Source organism: Anser cygnoides, chromosome 2 (assembly GCF_040182565.1).
Source record: "Anser cygnoides isolate HZ-2024a breed goose chromosome 2, Taihu_goose_T2T_genome, whole genome shotgun sequence".
Classification (NCBI taxonomy): Eukaryota; Metazoa; Chordata; class Aves; order Anseriformes; family Anatidae; genus Anser; species Anser cygnoides.
This window is the reverse complement of record NC_089874.1, coordinates 139,947,373-139,968,129: the sequence shown is the minus strand read 5'-3', so window position 1 is coordinate 139,968,129 and position 20,757 is coordinate 139,947,373. Positions and strand designations below refer to the sequence as shown.

General features: G+C 41.6%; 1 protein-coding gene across 8 annotated transcripts in view; it reads right to left on the bottom strand.

The window, feature by feature from the left end:
- The window catches only part of CPQ (carboxypeptidase Q), a 185,281-nt gene that overhangs the window by 132,032 nt on the left and 32,492 nt on the right, over positions 1–20,757 (bottom strand). The window lies entirely within an intron of this gene.

Genomic DNA, 20,757 nt, shown 5'->3' with positions numbered 1-20,757 from the left:
CTCAGGATCATCATTGGTCTTTGCAACGTTTGTACTTGCGGGCAGGCACCGTGCACCTTCAGTGTCTCCTGCGCACCTGGGGGTGATGCCAGCCTCTGGTGCTTCGAAAGTACACTGTCCTGATGCTGTCATCCTGAATTCATTTTGGAAAACATTAAGGGTAACTACATCATGTAATATTTAACATACCCATACTCTAATCCCATAGCTTGGTGTTCAGTAGTGGAGAGGGGGTTGGGCTTTTACGTCCTTTTTTATTTTGTTTTTTAACAAAAGCACCTGTTCTTCAGATTTTAGATCTACTGGATTACCTCATCTCCATGTTTAAACTGTTTAAAGAAATTGAACACACTGAGCTAGAATCATTCTTCATAAACCTGTTCATGGTAATAAAAAGTCATCATCATTCGGTCTTGACATTCCTATTCAACAGCTGTCAAGAGTCAGATAAATAAAGCTGTTGGGTTTTGCTTCTGATAAACACTTGGATTTCACATCTTGGAAGATATTTAAGAGAAGTATCACAGCACGAATAACAACAGCAGAGGAGAGGCTCCCACAAATAAAACATTCTCTCTGCTCAAGGTGCACGTCAAGTAAGCAGCACGACACAGATGTGGTTCGCATCCTACAGGAAAGTGCAAAGAAAGGGTAAGAACAGTCAAGAGGCTGCTAGCTAATTAGCTTCTCTTCCAAGTAAAATAATCAAATGTGGAGACACTAAAAGCTGTTGATGAAAGGATGTGCTGCTGGTGTCAGGTCAGTTCTAACTATTTTTTGCCGTGGTAGCTGACCTCGCATGGTTCATTATTTTGTTCCTTGCCTACCGACCCTTATCCCCAAGATAAGCTAAAATGCCTAAGGACAAATAAACTGAAGAACCAGTGCTTTAAGCTAAACTGGATGCTCTGATAGAAAACACGTCTCGAGCTGAAGCCTCAGGTGAAGACAACTTTTTCTCCTAAAGGGAAAAGCAAGCACGGCATTACAAGAACTCTGACATGATTCTAAAACAAAGAAACAAAAAACTTCTAATACCAAAGCTTACAAAGATCTATTTCAGCCATCACGTGCATACACACACACACACACACCTCCCAGTGCACAATTCTTCACACTAACCCTGTACAGAAATACAGGACTGGGAAATACAATATCTAGGTTGTCTGAGCAGCTTAGTTTATGCCCTTATACTAACACTAAGCATATGTTTCACTGAATTGTGAAATTCCAGTCACATACAGGACCATGGATTTTCTTCAGGTCCCGTGCCACGTTCACTACACCAAACACATGTAAACTCAACATTCGTATTAGATCAGCTATTTCATTATTGACCAAAATCACAAAATGCTTTCTTAAATAGCCCTATGACTGCGTTAATCCCTAGCTTACCCATAGCAAGATCACAGCCTTAACTGGTGGTAATAGGACTGCGTCCTCCTCCTCCTTTGGCTCCCCCTGACAAACAAAGCTTTACGTTTTGAAGGAATGATGGAACATCCTGTAGCAAAACAGATGGGAAACCGTACACCTCGATCTCACGCTTAGCTATGGAGAGCAGCTAATCGTGACTGCCTCACTGCAGTTATCTTTCTCTTTATCAAAAGCAGCATGGCAAAAGCTGAACTCCACTCCAGCATTTTCCAGCACCATGAAGTACACAGCAGCAGAGGCCTTACAAAACAAAGCATGTCCTTGTGCACACTCAGACTGTGTACATTCTTCCAAGAGCCTCACCATTATCTGGATAGAGAGGCCAAAATGTCCTAAACTGTAACATAATTAGTCAAAATGTCAAAAGTATTATTAATCTTCTGAGACAACTTGGGTTTTTAAAAATAAAATCAAGACTATTCCCCATTTACAGCCACTTGGCAAAATATGAAAGGAATAAAGCGAGTCTAATTTTGTGTTTCTGTCATCATTTGTCCCAAATATTCTCTTGCTTTGTTTGCTTTTTATATTGGCTTTGTAGGATTTCATTTGTTGTTTTACTGCAAGCTGAATTAATAGCAAGACTGTTAAATTGGAAACAAAATAAGAATACACACAGAAAATTGGGAGAAACAAAGAAGCAAAAGTATAATCTTGTACAACTATGGAAGATAATATAGCTGTCTGCTACCAGGGATAAAATATTTGGAGTCTAGTTATACAAACTCTTCCAGGTTACTTGCACCAACCTTTAATTGGTGTAGCATCTGCAGAAGTGTAACAGAGTGTACAAGAGATTGCAGAGACCGCTGGCCTTACCAAGAAAAACTCCCTTTGAAAAAGACAACAGCATCGCTCTGCTACCATATGGACTCCATTTAAATCAACATTTGGAAAACTGCATCTAATCAGTACTAGGCATTCATTAAAATTAAGCTTTACCAAATAAGCATAATAGCTTTGACATAATTATATATGCGCTAGGCTGCAGAATGCAACTAACACGTATATGTTTGTGTTTCATTATAATATTCAGTACACATACACCATGGGAATTCTCCAAAAACCACAAAAGTTTTTAAAAAATTGCACGGATTAGATATGGTTTGTCAAACAAGAAGCAGAAAGCAACTGTTAATGGCAAAATGATCAAATGAAGCAAATCCAATGAATTCCATCCCGGGACTGTTAAGACTGAAAGAGGAACAGCCTGCACAACCCTTTCCAAACTTCAGTATAAAGTGGATATCAGCTTTTATCAGCTGCTCTTCAACCAAAAAAGACGCTTTCTGCATCTTAAAGGCATTAGGCCAATTCTCCAGCAGCTGACAATACCTTGAGGGAACACAGAAGTCACACACCTGTTTGGCCTCCTCGTGCTCAACACGACCGGCCGACCTCCTTCCTCCCGTGTTTACATCCCTGCCTTGTGGGACCGCAGCTGCCTGCCGCACGCTACCATAGCTGTGTTAGAGGAGGGCTCCTGGAGGGGACGCCAGTGACAATCCTAATCGCCAGCAGCTGCAAGACTTCTGGCTTCATGGGGTTTCTTTTTATTTTTTCTTCTTGAACTCCTGGCTCCTCAACCTTGAGCGGAATCCGTATTTATATCTTCAGTGACCCCACAATCGCCGGAGTCTAGCAAGCACACAGGACAGACTAAAAAACCTCAGTGCTAACAGATGTATTTTATACCTACAGGAAGGATGTAAATAAATCCAAACACACACACACAAAAAATACATTTCTTTATTTGGAAAGCAGAGAATCAAAGAGGCTCCACGGGGCTAGCAATACATAAGCAAACTATAGTCAGCCAGCTGTCTAGAATACTTATCTGGCCTTCCTACCTTCTCCACTTAATGACGTTCATTACTACCGGTAATGAATGCTCACAATAAAATTTTCGTGCACAAACAGGTGTGAAGCAGCATCTCGGCTTTCAGGGAAGGGCCAAGTACCGTATCAGTGCTTCCAAATCTCTGCTTCGTTGCAGTGAGGAACAGGGAAGGCCAAGGCCTCCCACACTCACGCACGCACATGAAGTGACTCTGGAAACTTGAACTTCCTCTGGCACGGACTGCAGAGCGTTAGGGGATGTTAAGGGGAGGCTCCTCATCCTTCCAAAACGTGGTCATGGTAAAGGGTGGCGCACAGCCAACAGCTTCCAGTGAACTGAAGGGAAAGGGTAGGGAAGGAGGATACTTACCCACAATGAAACTTCTTCCTTTTAATCAGGTAATTGCAGAAGAAGGTAGAGGAGAGTCAGGGAAAACTTTCAAAACCAAAGATGAGATTTTCTTCCTCCCTTTCTTCTCTACACCTCACATCCTTTAGAGCAGTATACTCTTCAAGCAACGTCCTCCATCAGACAAATGAAATATATTAAACAGAAATATATTTAGGAATACCTTTTCTCTACAATAGGCTGGTGCTGCAACACAAAGTCGCATGGAGATATTTTACAGTTTGAAAAATAAGGCTTTAAGGGTCAACAGGAATACAAGGGCAGTCTAGGAAAAAAACACAAGACAGGGATGTGAATGACAGAGGGGGGAAAAGCCCCTGAAGACTGCAGAAGAAAGAACTGTATCTTAGCACCAAAGGCAAACATTTAGAAGGATAAAAGGGGAGAGCTTTTAACTGGAAAAACTAGACAGCAGAACTTTAGTATTATCTCCATAGATAGTACAGAAGTAAATCCCACGAGTGAAATACAAGAGAGAAAATAGAGAAATCTAGTGATCTTTTTTGTTGTTTGTGGGGTTTTCACTGAAAATCAGTGGCAAAGTTTCCATGAAATTCAATAGCAGGGGAAAAAAAAACAAACCAAAACAAACCAAAACAAAACAGGCTTTAAAATCTGACTGCTTGAAGGGATATGAAAAGAAAGAGCAAAGGACCTGACTGGATGCAGTCTCAAGCAGTGAGCAAACCAAAAGCCACCAGAAGACACTCATTGAGCCCCTTTATTTTCTGAAGAAAACTGAAACTCTGAAACATCTTCACTACACAAATGCTCTTCTTACTCCCACAGATTTCATTTCTATAGAATAGTGAACTCCTTTTTGATGTTCCATTTAACAAGAAATAAAATCCAATACATTCTGTGTTCAAGTGGAAAATAAAAATGAGGGCGAGAGAACAAAAAGTATTTTAGTGAAAATAGTACAGAGGAGACACCACTTACTTTCTCCTTAAGTAAGAGGTTTTAGTAGTTCCACATGAAAGCAACTATTCTAGCATCACCTGATCTTTCTATTTGCCTATGCAGTTCATACATTATACAGTGACATTCATGAAACACAAAATGAAATGTAAATGTTTGAGCGTTCAGGTTACTTTATCCAGTAGTGTACACTGACTTGACAAATAAAACAGTCTGCTTTTATTTTCAAAACTCAGGCTAAGTCTGCCTGTCACTGCGTAGTTATAATCTGAATTTGTCAGTCTGAAGCTTGAAATCCACTGTAAGCAGAAAAGTCCCTTTCAGCAACAGAACATATTTTTAAAGCTTATTACAACACTATAATAACTCCTCAAAATTAGTTCTAACATTGAGCAGCACGGCAAAACGTCATGCCAAGCATGAGCACTCATTCCCCAGCTGTATTTTTTGACTGCGGCAGATTCTCCCAAAAGCTTCATCATCTAAATCAAATGAAATACAAAATCCCCCAGTAGGTCCATATTACCCCTGAACAGCTTCTCTCCCCGCAATTAGTGCTATTCCTGGTAAATGAACAGCGTCAGGCTGAAAGAAATCTTTCCAGTGCAAAGCATAGGAGGGAGAATGACTGAATCCGTTCTGGGATCTTCCCGTACTGCCAGTCACCTTGGGAATGTGCAGGAGAATACCCAGCACATGGCGGCTGCTACCAGGAAATAAATGCAAGGGTTTCCCAAGAAAATGGTTCAGTCTTAAGAAGTCAAGCATTTTCCTTCCTCAAAAAGAAAAGAGAAGCATCTGTAAAATGGCAACATTTCCTCTCTTGCTCTTTTGTTTTAAATATCAAGTTTATCACGCTCTTCAATATATTCTACTTATTCAAGCTATTTTGCTTATTATTTGAGGATTTGCTCTCTATTTAATCCTGTATATATGATGATTCCTTCATCATCTGCTAAAGGGGAGAGAGAAGATTATTCTCCACTCTGCTTTTATGGATCTCTTTATAACCTAATTAAGAGTGCCTATCAGAGTCTCTGTTGGAAGAGAGACTGCCTGAAACAACACAATTTTCTTTCCGTTTCATTAGTTCATCCAGGTTGCTAAGGAAAATGGTTTTGGATAAAAGGTAGCAGGCTGGAGGCTTTACTCAGAAGGTCCAACAGTAATCGTGACTTCGGCAGTCTGTAAGTAAATTTAAATGCGCACACTTCTGGGCCCTAATCGAGAGACACGAGTACACGGACAGTCGTGTCAGAAGAATGGTGGAGAAGGTCCACAAAGGGCCACAAAGATGATACAGGGCCTGGAGCATCTTCCCTATGAGGAAAGGCTGAGAGACCTGGGTCTGTTCAGCCTGGAGAAAAGATGACTGAGAGGGGATCTCATCAATGTGTATGAAATACCTGAGGTGTGGGAGACAGAGGGATTTGGCCAACCTCTTTTCAGTGGTTTGTGGGGACAGGACAAGGGGCAATGGCCACAAAATGGAGCCCAGGAAGTTCTGCACCAACATGCGAAAGAACTTCTTCGCGGTGAGGGTGACGGAGCTCTGGAACAGGCTGCCCAGGGAGGTTATGGGGTCTCCTTCTCTGGAGATATTCAAGGCCCGTCTGGACGCCTACCTGGGCAGCCTGTTCCAGGGAACCTGCTTTGGCAGGGGGTTGGACCCGATGATCTCTGGAGGTCCCTTCCAACCCCTACAATTCTGTGATTCTGTGAAGGTGAATTGGACTTAGGAACATTATGAGATTCCAGACTACCTGAAAAGTGACAGCTGCAGCTCTCCCTGCTCACCTCCAATAGCTGCAGGAGCAGAGGGCTGTCAAGGGGACCATGGGCTTCCTCCTCCCCGATCTGTCCCGGGTGTCACTTCTGTTCAGGCAGCCTCCACGAGGAAGGGCATGCAGCGAGTCACCTGCATTCACATACACATACACACACCATGCACCACGTACGGCCTTAAAGGTCAGGCCATGAAAAGGCTGAAGCCCACCTTGCGCAGCGCTGCAGAGCAATAACTCAATTACAAGTGGGAATTTTCTTCTGGTGTTGAAATGTCAAAGAGGAATAACTTTTAGCTCCTACAGAACATTATGCAGGAAAATTATGTTAGTGATTGCTCATGGCTAGTGTTAACACTGAGACCACATACATTACTTTATAAATAGAAAATCTGTTAAAAACCGTATCTATTCAGAAAGAAGGGTAGCATACAATTTTAGAGGCAGAACTGTTTTTTTTTTACAACCTAGTACATAGAGTTTGAATTCAGTTTCAGCTGTCAAGCAAAAAGTTGTTTTTGTAAAATACTCTGTACTACACTTATGTGTAAGCATAGTGGAGTTACTTAAATAATTCACTGGAAATGGTATTTTTATCAAACCTAGCTTGTCTATAAACAAACACTGAATGCTACAGAACAACTCTGAATGTATGCAGTTCATAACTATTCATCATGTAGTTTAAAGCGGTTGTTCTCTAAGTGCAGCCCAAAGATGACTTGCAGCTTGCAAAGCCTTTGTACGCAGCCCCACAAGTGGGTTTTTAATACTCATCTACATGAACACAAAGGTTCACTGACTTGCAGGTGAATGTTACGATGACCCCATACACTGATTAATAACAGAGTTAACAAAACTCCTGGTTTAACAGCACAGTGCTCGATCCATGACTTAACCACCGAGCTGTTCACCTGCAATGAGCAGGCGATGGCTGACATGACCCATGGCACATCACACAGTGCCACGTCTTGCTGCCTCAAAACCAGAGCTCTGAACATACTGAATGGCCTGGTAGCAAAGATGCAGATAAAACATTTTCTTTCTTGGAAATTCCTGTTTTGACAACACTGAAACATTTGGGTGAGACAGACCCATCTGGCAGCATCCTTCTGAAACCCCGATGGCCAGGCTGGGTTGCAAACCTTGACAGCTCCTGAGCTCCGCTCCCTGCTAACCCCTGTCAAGTCTTTCTGAAAAACCTGGGTGGAGGTGGAAAACGTTGCATATCTGTGGTTAGAATTTCTCAGCCAAAAACAAACTTGCATTAAAACCCCCTTCAAGTCCCACAGATGCTTCAACTAATATCCCCCAGTTTCCAAAACACATCAAACTGTTCTGAGGGCTTTGAAATACCATCACGTTTTCTTTACTCAGCTAGATCTACTTGACAGCAACAGCATCCTCTTTCTAATATCTTCAGCTTAGACAGATATACAGCCAAGCACATCACTTGATGAGCTCACACTGATCTACACATTTCAAAGTGTTCTTTTATTTATTTATTTATTTATTTTATATGTATGACCAGTTACACTAGCTGTTTCAATTTAGACACCTTATGGGGAAGACCCTCAGAGGAAAAATGGCATTTTCCTTTCCTTTCTCCAGAAACTTTGAAGGGCAAGCATTACCTGAATGTCTTTGATGCTTCACGGTGGTGTTCTCCAGTTCCCTGTCACCTTTTCCCACTTTCCTGGATTCTGCCACCTTTTCTCTAACTCCTACATCTAACAGTAACTTGAAAATATCTGAGGAATAAAAGGTACTGCTCTAAATGGGAAAGGGTTAAAAGAATCCCCCACTGAGAGTTACTGAGAAGTACCATACAAAGATTTACCATGATAGAAGCCTAATTTTAGGTTCTGAAAAACATTTGTTTCTAAAATCATAAATTGCAGCTGCACTTATTATTCCAAGTAGCTCTGCTAAGTTTTCTCATGGGTACGCCCATTCACATCACATTTCTGGCAACACTCGAGTATTAGAATTCTCTCAGACACTGCAGCATACAACTCCTGTTTTCCTCAATTTTCTGCATTATAAGCTAAATAGAGCAAGAGAGAGAAAACACAAACAGTTTCATGGAGTTACATACAGCCTTGGATGACCTCTCAGATGAACCCAGCACACCAGCATACTGGATTCGAGGTGCTGGCTGCATTTGGGCAGCACTGAATCCCTGCTCAAGGGAATCCCTGGTCCCCTCAAACTCTTTTTGGCTCTCCCATGCCTCCCCAGCAATAACTGCAGCCGTCTCAGAGCTTGAAACTGGGAGCCCTGGAAGTTGTTTCCTTCTTTAGAGACTGCAGAAGGAGATACTGAGAGAGAGACGAAGACCCTTCTCAAAGGACCACAGTCTACTCCCTGAAAAGGAGCAAGCAGTACACGGGTTATAGAACAACTATTAAAGCCTTCCTTACATCCCTCCCATAAGCTCACTTCTTCCAGACCTCAGACTTCTGGCTCAATCACCTTCAAATCCCAGCATCTGATTTCTAACTTCATGTTCTCCTTGATAATAAAGAGCTGTTACTTACGAAAAGCCTTGTACTTTTATGAAATTCCAGCTCCTTCACACTGTTTCCAGAGGCTTCAAGTCTCATGGCGAGTTGTTACTGAATTGAACTCAAAATTCAAATGATCTGAGCTACAGTCAACCAATTGCTTTTAAGTATTTACATTTGAAAATAAGGTATTCAAAATAATGACCTGTAGTCTCTGCCATTCGCCTCCTGCCAGACTCTTCCAACACACCTCTGCTAAGGCAACCTGGAATCTCAACCCAGCAGAGGTTAACAATCACACACTCCATATTTTATTTCTTAATAAAACCCCATGGTTATATAGTGCATTAATTAGCATAAGTAGCCACCCGCTGTTACGGCATGATAGGATTGTAACTGGTTTTGGTGCAGGCAAATTACAGCAGAATTTATTATTGACTACCTAATCACAGTTTAGAAAAGTCAACTTTTAATGATGTCTTTCTTCAGCAAACAACATGCAATGTTACACGACGTTGACGTTCCAAAAACATTACCTCTGCTTGAATACAGGGAAACAGAGAAATAGCAGTGAGCTTCTCAGGATCCCGGGGGAACCCAAGGGCAGAATCCCTGGTTGAAATTAATTCATGTGATTATTCTCCGCCATCTGACACAAGTTTATTTTGTTGTCCTGTGCACAAACGTCTAGAATCAAATGGTGCAATGGTTTCAAATGTTTCTTACTGAGGTATACTTTGACTCCATAGTCACCAGCTTGCTAATGTGATGATATCCAAATAGAAATAGTAAATCAAAAATTTTGTGGATCCTTTCTGTTTCTTATTCTTAGAACAAATATTCTCTTTTTGTGATCACAGTAGACAAAAAAACAGGAATTGTAGTCCAAGCTCAATCCTGCTTAATAGTGAATAGAAACATATCAAAGACAACACTCCACTGTGTCACAGAGTATTTGCTATATTCACATTAGACAGCCAATGCAGAAATACTGCTGAGAGTGACTAGGAAAACAAGGTATTGGTGAAACAGTTTAGCAGAAGTCACAAACCCTCTTCACCTACCTAGCCAATGACATATGGGAATGATCTATAAATATCAAACCAAAGGTCAGGTTTAAAAAGGAAAGTTGGAAGAGAGCAAAGTTACAGCTTTAGGTTTGCACCATCCTCCTAAATATAGAAGCAGGATGAGAGAAAGTATAAGGAGCCTGAAGGAGAAGACAAGAGGCAAGTAATCAAAGCTGGCATCACCGGCAGAGCAGAGACAAGAGTTGGCACCGCTCATTTAATAAACCAGATGGAGAAGGATCTTCACCATTTAGCCTTACCCTGCAGGAAGATCAAAGAATTAGTATTTGATGCAACAAGATGGACACGATGAGAGAGGCTCAGGTGACTGATTGGATCTGAAGGGGAAAACAAAGCTGGAGAAAAAGATTAGAGTAATTGAAACGGTTACACTTACGAGGCACAAGACATTACTTCTATAAGGAAGAGCCCAGTATTACTGTTGGCTATCAGCAACGGGATATATTTAGAAAATAATTCTAAACAATAACCATGTAATAATTGGCTCTGACTTCCTAGAAACGCAAGTCAAAATTTCTGTGCCAGAAATATGTTTTCATCATACAAACAGGTCTAGCTGATCATACCCAAATGCCTGACATGCATCACACTATAGCTAACGCAGCAGGGTGAGACCGTCCTATGTGAAGACAGCATTTAATGAAATAACGCAGAAATATCCTACCATATGGACAAGCCACAAGAACGGCTGTGGGAAGTGGAAGAACCAGCAAAACCAGAGCTCCCCTTCCCCTGAAAAACAACGCAAGCATTCTTCCAGAGAGAAATCATAATCTGTTGGAGCAAACAATGCATGTTTGCTCACGTGTTTGAGCAAACAAGGCAAAACAAAACGAGGAATTAGCACTTCCAAATCCCCTGCATGCCTGGTGCATAAAGCAGAGAGACTGTGGAAATTAACAGTTGACTAGTGCATTAAGTGTATTCAACAAGTGGCACCTCTGTTTGTTTGCTTGTTTGTTTTACAGGACATAAGTAAAAGGTTACACATCAAAATAAAACATTTTGTTGCATCCATCAAACAGATTTTGAAACACAAATCTAGCCCCAGTCCCACGTAAACTTGTGTTCACTTTTAGACATCAGTAGTAAACCTTGAAAAAAAAATACTTCAGATCTTCTAGTGCAGACACAAAATGTTTCATAAACAAAACTTAATGAAACTTAACTAAAACATAATGAAACTTCTGTAATTTGTAGATTCAAAAAAAAAATCATTAGATCAAATAGATTTTGAAAAAGTACCTTGAGTAGTATAGGAAGTGGAAGCAATGCTCAGTGGAAAGTACAAACTGGAAAACCAATTACAAGACGTGAAAATAACAAAACTGGATATGCAGGCAAATCTCTAAACTAGGCATCCATCCAACCTGTTTTAGATGAAAATCAAAAAGTGAATTGCAGTATATCTTGAAATTAGTGGAGGTAATCCCAGAACACATCAAGAAGCAGCACAGCACAGCCTTTCCCATGACCTTCTTTATTTTTTTGTTGAAAAAGTGAGAGTATTAGGCTAGGGTTCCCCAAATACCAATTATGTACCGTTCTGACACAACCACCCTGTTACTGTTTAATCTATTGCAGTCGTCCACAGCCATGTGCTCACAAGCTCTGGAGATAACCACTCCAGATAAAGTCCTCAGCGCTATACTTCCACTGAAAAATCACAGAGAATTATAGTGAAATGAAATGACAGCCCGCACGCTTCTCACATCTTATCAGCAGCTAAGTAATAAATACACCCCTTGTGAAAATAATTTGTTGGCACTGTATTACTCAGATCCCTTTGGGGAATCCTTACCTGCAGTTTTGACAGGTTTTCTTTTTATCCTCTGTATTTACGGTCTCCACATATTGGTGAGAGATTTCTCAGTTTAATCAAGAAATTTGAATAACGCAAGAACGTTAAAACAGGACCTGCGACTGATGGAGCAAGACGTTAGTACAAGAAATCCCGGTGCCCAGCCCACAGCGAGCACAGCCATAACTCCTTAAGGTTCACTACAAGAAACCCAAGACTTGGCAGTTTTTTAAGGTCAACATCTTTACATACGTCAACCAGTAATGCAAAGGCAGAATAAAATTGTTCCTTTTTATTTTCTTGACTGAAGAATATTTGGAAAACTATCAGTGGGTGTTGAGAGTACCCGAACAGGGCCAGAGTTAACATTTGTTACTCATGACACGGGTGGCCATCTAGCCATCAACAAAACCTATGAGTTAGGAGAGTGGGTGGGCCAGAAGAGAAGAAAAAACTTGAATACTACATTGACCAAGGTTTGCTTTGGGAAGCTACTGGTGAGGAATTATGGATTTCAAAAGGACCATTACTCTCAAAGCATCTTTCTGGATAACGAAGCCTATTGACACTGATTTTAGCAGTCTTTTACCTGTTTCTGCTTATATGCTTATAAGCAGGACACTGCTTATATTACTGGACAGTAGATGGATTAAACTCTTCCCTGTTAGAAGTATATATTCCTGAAGATCAGTAGCCAAAACTAGGTGGAGGTAGAGAAAGCCCTTGTTAGTCTCACTGACATTTTACTGACTTTGTAAGAAAACAAATACGCCTACTGGAAAAAATAAATAAATAAAAATAAAATAAAAATAAAGTTACACTGTTCCAAGCAAACAGAACTTAGGACTTACGAACCATCATCTACAGATTTCTCACCATTGTGAAGTTTCCTGAAATTTGATTCCTTAATCACTGCTCAGACAACATGAAAGCACGGTACAATACAATCACCTCCTAAAGCACAGGCTCCTTTTCTCCTAAGGACATCTAAGTTATCTGGCTGACAGCTAGGGTTTGCCCAAAAGAGAGCACAAAGCCTGCACTGCAGAATGTGGTCTGGCATGTTGGCCTTCAGGGAACATAGGAAGCAAAGTAAAAATTAATGAATTGTCAGTCAACGACATACAGAGATGTCCTGGAGGGAAAGCCCCTAAGTGAAGGGCAAGGAAATAAATCCCACAGCACACCACCAATTCAGACCTCTGAGGGAAACAAGGCTACGTGCGCAGTGCCAGGAACATAACTAGAATCTTTCACAACTTCACCAGAGACTTACAAAACATGTTATGTTCTTACTCCCCCGTGCTACACCGCAAACCAGGGTTTTATCCTCGTTCCTTCATCCCTCGGTAGAACAGAAGACAACATTGCTGTATCCCATTACCATAGGATATTGCCCTAGGACGATCTCTAATTGCAACGTTTCCTATGAACAGCTTTTGCTGCTATCCTAATCCATCTGTGAGAAGTGTTCCCAGATAATCGGTGGCACTTTCTGATTTCTTCTTCATTCATGCTACATAACGACTCTTGCTGGGTGTAGCTATGGCCAGCTTCCTGCTGCCTTTACTCCCTGTGCATTCCTCAAGCCCGTGCAAAGCAGACAAAGGATACTGCCTGCTCACAAGGAGACTATTTTTATACTAGTTCTGCAGCATCAAAAGCGAGCACACTCAGTACTGGGCAGGGGAGAACCAGGCTCATCAGTCTCCCAGCTCCCTCAGAGATCAATTCTAAACTGACCAAGGCTGCATTCTCCTCCCTGACGCAAGAAAATAACTCTTCAACATCCGCATCCACCACTTCACCTCGTGAGCAAAGAATTCACATGCTAGGAAGGAACAAAGCTACCTAAAAAAACACGGCAACAGTAACAACAGGTACTCCGCCACTGCAAGGTAGTGGTGAGCAAAGAAAGTTTCTTGAGTAAAATAAATGAAGGCGTCATACCCACAAGTAATATATGCAAAGTCTTTACTTTCAGTCCTTCCAATCCTTGTTGGATTTTACATACACATCAGCATCAAGGAGACACACTTGGCTGCCACACAGCAAACATCCTGAAGTTCCTTTTCCTGGCGCACAGAAAGGCTCAGCTCTGTCCCTGTCCCCTCTCAGAACTGCCATTTGATAATGACGAGTGACATCCCACACCTGGGAAGTGAATCTTGGTATCACAGAAGACGTATCTCTGACCACTACAAACAGTTTCAAGCACTGCGCAGATAATATGACTGTCTTAAAGGTCTCACAAGGTGTGTCTGCACAGCCCTTTAGTTTGAATTGACAGACGTGAACCTCCCAGGGTGCCAGTGCTGGATTCCCCCCTAATGAAACTAAACCAGAAGATGCACATCAGTGCACCTAGCATGGCCCGACTGCTAACACATGCTCAGTCGGAGTTGTTGCAACTAAAATAATAAACTTTAATTCTTTAATTGCAGATTTATTAAAAAAATATATTATTTTTTATTTTAATTATATAATCAAATAAAAATCAGGTTGTAGAATAAAGATTTGTGTTTTGGAAGATGTCAATATGATGAGCGCTCAGAAGAGCAAAAAATTCAGATAACCAATAGAATATTTTCCCTACTCCCAAGAGAACAAAACACAAGATTATTTCATTAACCAAAAAACAGGGAAGCAGGTTTACAGATGAATTAAAATATATCCCACACCTGCAGACTTGAGAACCCAAGCCTAGCTTAATTAGAAGCAAAGTGAAATTGAGAGGTCTGAGCAGAGCTGCAGGAAATTAACCAAACGTGCTAACAAACCAAAAGCTGGAGTAACTGCAAATTCCTGAACTGGCACAGCTTGAGGAGAGGGCACCAAATTTCAGGAGCACCCAGGGTACTGACAGCTCACACACACGAAGCCTGTATGCCTGGCCAGGGATGTTACGTGTTGGGTTTTCTCCATCACACATCCTGCAGGCATCAGCCTGGTCCCTGAACGTGGCCAGAGATGCCACGGAGGCCACACGCTTCCAGCAGCCCAGAAGATCATGTAACTACCAGGATGCTATCTGTAGATCAGAAAATAGGGTGAATGAGTACTGGGGGGACAAAGGGAAGTGAAGCAAAAGCTTACAAGAATTAATTATACAAAAATCCTACTTCATTTTGTATATATAAAGAAACTTCATTATTTTCCTTTCAATGGGTGCCAGAGGCAATGAAAAATTATAGTTAAACTCTAATGCCCGAAAAGCTAAATTTTTCAGTTGAAGAGCCATCTGGATGACCAGTCTCACTCTACAACAGATGGTGTTACTGAAGAAAAAGTGATGGCAAACTTAACTCCTATTTTGGGCTACCACAGGCTTGCCTGCTTGCAGCGACTGCTTTATTAAATACCTAAAATGAAAAAAAAAAAAGGTTAGTAAACAGGGAGTAGTTAGCCACAGAGTTCCCAAAATTATTTTATGATGCAGGTCAGCTTTTAGAAATTTACACAGAGGTTAAGATTTTTTGGCTGAAAATCCAAATGGTGATCCAGGCCACTTAATGGGCAACAGGAGCAGCTTTCTAGGGCGAAGTGACTTCTCTCATCTGTTTCACCTCCAGGCTACGACACATGGAAGAGAACAGGGGTCTGCTCAGCTAGACTACCCCTACACAGAGCTGGAGAGATGCTGAGGGACCCTCCCACGGCTCATGAGCAGGCTGGACTCAGGTCACACCAACTCTCTTATTACCAGAAAACTGCTAACACATGGGTCTTGGCCTAGTGCTGCTCAGGAGGGCTTACGAGCTGAAATTCAATCCCACGTAGACACAGCAGTGCTCCGCCTTCGTGGTGAGGCACAAGGATGAGAGCAGGACAGGTCATAGGAGGAAAGGTTCCTAAGATGACAGCAAAATTTAAGTGTACTGGCATACATAGTGGAAGGAGAGGCAGAACAGGAGGGAAAGGAGCCTCCAGGGCTCATGGCACAATCAGAAGTGACAGCAACGCAAAGAAAATACACCAGTTTTAAAGGCCAGATGCATCTCCTTGCTAAAAGAAAAAAAGAAAAAAAAAAGGCAAAAGAAATCCTATCAAAACTACTGTACCATTCCAGATTTCAGAAAACTTGGCAGAACAAGTAGAAGACGTCGAGTATCTCTGAAAAGAAGCCCTTCCTTAGACCCGGAGTTTGAATGGAAGGAGGAAGCTCTCCTTAGCAGGCAAGCTTCGCATCGGGACCCAAAGGCAGCAGACCAAGCATTTGGAAGAGGTGACGTGGTAAGAAGTCACCGTGCCAGCACGTGAGAGCCAAAAAATGACACACACACTCACTGACAGAGAGATTGAGAAGGGAAAGAATTGTTTACGAAGAATAAAAGAAAAAGCAGGAGAGGGAAATAAAATACAAGATACATTTTTGAGGGTACAACATATATACACAAATGGTGTACGTTACAATATAGGGCAAAAGAAAACAAACCGAGTAGGGATAGAAAAATGGGAAATGAAGAGAGAGGAAAAGCAACACTTTTCAAATTCACATACACTCCACAAAATGATATTCCAGCCCTGGCATGCTTGCACTTGGCTGTGTCATACGCATCCACTCAAGCTATCCGTGCAACCTCTGCAATAAATCCTGAGCTGCAACATGCCACTCACGCATTCAGCTTTCATCCAGACACAGCTTCTGATTAGTCACTAGAGCAGATACTGTGTCCTGGCCACATGTAGCCTGAAGAAGGGAAGAGAAAGTGAAGGAAATTACTTTTTTTTTTGCAGATGTAAGATGCTGAATTCAGCCCCCCAAGAAAACCTTTGAGAAGAACTTGACTGACTTCTGGGTCCTTGTTAACAGCCTCCACACTAGGTCAAAGGACTACTTGGCCTATTTTGGCCTTTTACTCAGTGGATTTCATATATATTAGAGAGACTGTTCTGCAGCATTAGAAGAAATATATATAGTAATTGAGCCCTTGGCATTTATGTCTTAGAAGTTTAGGAAACTTTCTGAGTTCTTGAAAAACACTCCATTTTGCTTCTTTCTAGTGCCTCTAGAAGGGTTATTATTACAAGACGCCGTGTTATGACTTTATCTAATCTGCGGCTCTTGAGGAACAGAAAGATTTTGTTACAGTCTCAGAGTGATGAGTACATTCACCACAGGACAAATATTACTGGGCCATTTCAACAGCAGAAGGCTACCTCTTACCTATAAGTTCTAAAAGCTTAGAGCTAGGAAGCAAAAAAGCAGACTTAGGGCTAGTTTATTAGAACCACATTTTTAACCACACTTTGTAAATTGAGTATTTTTGCCATAAGAATGTCTGCTACAAACTGAGAAATTCATCCAGTCATTGTACGCATCAGCAAATGTGTGTATTACATGCATTAGCTTGTACAAGACCATTAATCACAGTACAGCGAAGTTATAAAGCCAAAAAAGTCAACATCCTGGTTTCTCCAAAAAGCCAAACACCACGGATAACGTTGACTAATTACAATAACATGTTATTGAAGGTTCATTAAAAGTAGTTCTGTCATTCTTTACTCCTAATATCCAGATTTAAGTGTTCTCACCACCAAATTGCCCCCACCTTGGAATTTCTTACTGGGAAGAAGGTTGTCATAAACACACCATCTGCAGGGAGGGCAAGGCAAATTACCTGCCTATTACTATGGCTTTCTCTTAAGTAGAAAAACTCACTCATAACTTGATATCTATAAAGTAGCAAGAGAACTATTTGACTCTAAAACAACATGGGGACAATTCCAGGATCTCTCCTAAGGAGGCACAACAGCTGGACAACGTGATAAAACAAACCATGCAACTACTGTCCTCTCTGCACAGGCCAAAAGAGATGCTCTTGGCAATTTTATTTCTTATTCAATTACCATTTCATTCCTAAATAAATGAATCTACTCCTGGAAACTCAGCAACAAATCCATCACTTCATTCACTATCACCAATGAGTTGGCATGAGCCCTAATAGAAACACAGCAGTGAGTTTTCCTGAGTATACTGGAGTTCATTCCTTCTTGCCCTCATTCAGCGTTGGTGTGCCTGAGACCCCTACCAGTTTCATAGCTTCCATACCTATGCTGCCATACCTTGAAGAAAAATAAGCTGCCCGCATAACCTCTGCTCAAAGGTTTCTTTCAGGATGCACAGTTTTTGCCCTTGACAACATGGCAGCTGCTTGCCATCTCTGGAACAAGGAACAGCCAGCAAGCTGCCAGCAAGAGAACACTGATTTAATTCACACTGGAATTTTACCAATTCTGTCTTGTCAGTAAATTTTAATAACCTGCCCTAATAAGCCCAAGATGTTAATCTACTAGAATGTACCTGTTTTTAACCTGCCAATATTTTTTTTGCATTGCAAGATCACCTAGAAGTCACACCATGAAGTAGTTTCCATTGTTCCAGCCCATTTCATTTCTTGCAAATAGAATAAGTGACAAGATCTGTCCAAAACAGGTTGCAATCTTAAAAAAAATATATATATATATATAATTTTTAAAGATTGTGAAGTTTTGCCTTTCGCTGACCTGAGGAAAGAGGAACAGTGTAGTATGAGGAGGAGGAGGACACTTTCTTTCAACATGTTTCCAGGATGCTTTGGAAAACTGCCATGTATCAGCTACTCATAAATAGGTGTGAATGTACACACGCAGGTTCCCCAAAGTAAAAGCTCTGGTCAACAAAATAGCAGTAGGCAAACTGCAAGAATGCAAGAGTTTCTTTCACAACACTAAGAAGCCTTTTATCAGCTCTTTACCTTTCATCTCTCACCCTTCTAGCACGCTGTTCCCTCCAGCAATGCAGCATTTGCCATCAATCAATCCAAAAGGCAACAGCAACTTGAACAAGCAGAGCCTCTGACACTGATTGAGGAGAGGCACCACGTCCAGCAGAGTCCGCCAGCACAGCACGTCAGCAGGACAGACAAGGAGACACACAGACAGTGAACAGGAGAAAACACAGGAGGAGGCACAGGAGGCAAGAGAACCCATCTTGCCTACAGCAATGCCTCTTTTCTGGTAGAAGCACAACGAACAGACCTGTGCATCACAGAGGGGCAGAAGTGGCACACCAGACCTGACTGAATACTTCCCTTATTACAGGCAAAAGGAGATTAACCAGTTCCTCCCCCCACCCAGAAAACCCTAAGTGAAGGTAAATGGAGAGAAGACAGAAAGAACGTTTCATAAAAAAATGCTTCCTGGCAGCATCTAAATTCAAACTTGCTTTTGCGAATGACACCTCAGCCCCCAGCCTAGATTAAGGATTGAATACTTCTAAACAAACATGCATTTGGCATCTGTTTCTCCTCTCTTTTCATTCAATTCTGATATAACTGTAACGCCAGTACCCAGACCTTACACACAGGCTTGACTACCTTCAGCCTCCACCTCTGCTCCTCAGCTCTGAATTTTCCATTACTTGTTAAAATACACTTCCAGAAATAGTCTGGCAAACAGAAGATATGAAGGGTAACTTCCAAATGGACACCTCTGCAGGGCAACAGCAGTAAGGACTGGAAAGAACAGCGTTCAGATCACCTTCTGGTTTTCAGACAATCAACACATTATAGGTTGCAATATGCTTTGATGATACCAAATAAGACTATTTTCAAAAGATAAGTTTTCCTTCATAAAACTGTTTTGAAATATATTCTAGTCTCTGTTCAATATTATTAAATTTATTAGAAAAGTATTAGTATTAGAAAATATATTGTAAACCCCTACATTTGTGGAGCACCAAGAAATACACTAATATAGTTTGGATAATACGTGAATTCAAAATACTTTATTTCTGAGAAAGTCAGCTTCTTTAGGGGAATATGGAGCATATATTTTTAATATGTTCCTTCAGGGGAACATGAAGCATATAAAAATGCTATCAAACTACTCTGACAGCAGAGCTGTCCTCTGCACATGACCAATTCAGTCAGTTGGCATTACTGCATTTCTCAGGCTTTCTGAAGCATCACAAATGGTGAGCCTTGCACACTTGATACTGCCGAAATGTGACCACTTACATTGTCTCAAATGGTGGAATCAAGCGTGCTTCCAAGTGCCCATCCCAGCCACGGCCCAGTCCCAGCCTGAACCAAGACCCAAAGCCAGACCGCCCCTTCCCAAGACTCCTGTAGAAAGAAAACTGAGGAGCACAGACCAAAAAGACTCATGCCATTATCCAAACAGGACACAATTCCAGTTTATGACATTCAGGGTCAGGGTCACTGCAGCCAACGACTCCTCTTTGGGTAAAGACCTAACGGGCAGCTGGGGGTGTGGGGACGGATGACCCGCACTGCTCTGATCACACGTATGCCAAACAGATCAACATCACAAAATACAGCGCCTCTTCCTTTCCTAAACTTCACGCATCTCTTCTATGCTGTCTTACCTAAGGGGTTTTATTGCCACAGCCCTTCAGTGTAGGCAGCCAAGCTTTGTGCCTGACACCAGCGAAAGCCCCTGCTACTCCTGCCTGCAGTCGTGCCGGCTGGAGCTCAGCCTGCGGCTCACGTTCAGGAGGGAGGGCAGGGAGAAGGCTCTGGCTCGTCCATGGCCCTCAGTCCAGCTCTGCGGTCTGAGCCTCTGGGATTTCTCCTCTCAGCCAGCAGGCTAGCGTAGGCAAAGCTCACCACAGGCATTAAGCTCACAAAGAAATGCATCGCAGTTTAAAAATGCTGTGTTAAAAAATTGTGTGTAGCTGATGCCTGGACTCTTCTCCATTTTCTCTCTACGCCTCAGCTCGTAATTTTCAGCCCAGGTGAGCACTTTAAGTATAAGCTTTCAGAGTCAGAAAATAATCACCTGATAAAATAAAGAACTCTGTTACCAATCAGAGAACTAAAACATGTTTATTTCAGTAATGTCAGACTACTGCTTCATCTACTACAAGTCAGCCTAGTGCTGGGAAAATACCAATACAGTAAAAACTGCGCACCTCCATTCCAGCCAAATATATAGATATCACTCACAGTCTGATACATGTTATCAC